The sequence below is a fragment of the Stegastes partitus genome, unplaced genomic scaffold (genome assembly GCF_000690725.1).
Source record: "Stegastes partitus isolate 25-593 unplaced genomic scaffold, Stegastes_partitus-1.0.2 Scaffold1518, whole genome shotgun sequence".
NCBI classification, from domain to species: domain Eukaryota; kingdom Metazoa; phylum Chordata; class Actinopteri; family Pomacentridae; genus Stegastes; species Stegastes partitus.
This window is the reverse complement of record NW_007579249.1, coordinates 55976-57836: the sequence shown is the minus strand read 5'-3', so window position 1 is coordinate 57836 and position 1861 is coordinate 55976. Positions and strand designations below refer to the sequence as shown.

The following is a 1861-nucleotide window of genomic DNA, read 5'->3' as shown; positions in this document are numbered from 1 at the left end:
ATCACTGCATACTTACATGTTGCACACTTTCATCATCAAACCTGTGTTCGGTTATTCATTTACTGTTGTGCCATTGTTGTCTTATTGATTTGTTATCAGTTAATAAATATTTTGTGTATGATTACAGTATCTCAAGAAGCATTAAAGATAAAAACCTGAAATTGTCACTGTTATGTGTCATTATGTTATTGATTCAGAATCTGTAATATTGGACAAGTACATGAAATGTTTTCTGATTATGAGTGAGTTGAAATGTGAGGGAATAAAACAGCTGTCGTGAAAAGTTTTGTGTTTGAGCTCCTATTAACAAAACAATTGATAATGCAGACGTCAGCTTGTGATATTTTCTGAATCACATGTAGCTGAATGTCACAATAATACGAAACTAAACATATAGAATACTAAGAATAGCGTAGTCCAAGTCCCACAGATCCTTAGTCAGTGCCACGAGGATGAATAGCCGAAAATTTCCAGCTTTTGTGATAAATCGTTCGAGATTTTTTGTTGAAACATCCTCAAACTTCAATGTGAGAAAACAGCTGCTGAAAGTAATTTTAGTTATATGTATATATATTTACCTAATGCAAAGTTTTACAGGAACCATGTCAAATGTATATAGTGTGTGGTAAAACAGCTGATCAGAGATGGTTGAGAAGAAGGCCTCTGATGGTCTGAGATGGAACAACCCTCATATGGATTGTAGCTTGTAAACATCTTGTTATTTCTGCTAAAATAAGTCAAACATGTTTGTCGTATCAAACTACAAATGGTAGTATGCATAAAAAAACTAATTTCAAACATAAAATTTAATAAAAGGTTTTTCCGTATTCGTTCCGTGTCCATAACGTTGTACTTGTTTAACTTCCATGATGTCTACGTTAGAGGTCAAACCCCACAAGGATCAAATGTTTTTACACCAATCTTGTCTGTGTTAACGCAATGAAAAAAGGTTAAAGGTCAGAGAATACCCATCAAGGAACACAAAACACCATAAAGTTATCAACGCTATAACAAATAGAGCAAGGAACAAAACCTTTCAAAAATCACTCCAGACTGTTGATTTAATCACAGTTCATAATACAACAGAAAAAGTCTAGCTCGGGTTTTCTGAAATAGTTCTTTGCAATTGTTCAACTCAGAATCATCTCGTCTGGATTTTCCCAATGATCCCACATCTCAACCAAAACAAGGAAGTTGCTCAGAGTAAAGTCCACTCAACCAAAAGGAAGAATATCCTCACACCACCAAAAACAGAAAAAGACGACGTTTACTAAACCAGGTAAACGAGAGAAGAAGACAGAAGAAGACGACATCTGGACAAGTCCAGATATCTGGAAGTAGAGGGGCCGGCCTTGTGAGCGTGAGGAACAACTGGATCACGTAACAGGTTGGAAGGACGTAAAGGTGAGTGAACAAAGAAAACTATTTCCTTGTCTCAGTGTTTAATAAAATATATGTTTGTGATCAACACAACATCATCTGAACTCGTTACAGGAGCCTCCAGAACCAGCAGACTGACAGCAAACAATTTTTCATATTTCATTCTGTTCAACCTGAAGCTGGATTCAGACTGTTGCAACACGCTGCTGCACATTACAGCTGACAAGTCCTGGATTTAATCATTGTTGTGGAATGAAAGAGACGCTGAAAAATAGGTGAGGCAGGAGGAGAGGTATGACGAAGCTCCACCCCTCACCTGGCTCACCTCACACAAACCAGGAAACACTTTGTGATTATTATTCTGTCAAGAGACGCTCAGACGATCAGACCGAGCTTCAGCTACAACACTGCTGCTTCCAGCTGCTGACACTGAAGGTGAGTCTGAGCAGAAGCAACACTCAGAGTCAAAGGAGGTTTCAGT

The 1861-nt window shown here is 37.8% G+C and overlaps 1 long non-coding RNA gene across 1 annotated transcript in view; it reads left to right on the top strand.

Moving 5' to 3' along the window:
- LOC103371046 (uncharacterized) overlaps window positions 1–1861 on the top strand; it is a 10867-nt gene that overhangs the window by 8074 nt on the left and 932 nt on the right. The gene's annotated exons all lie outside the window — the stretch shown is intronic.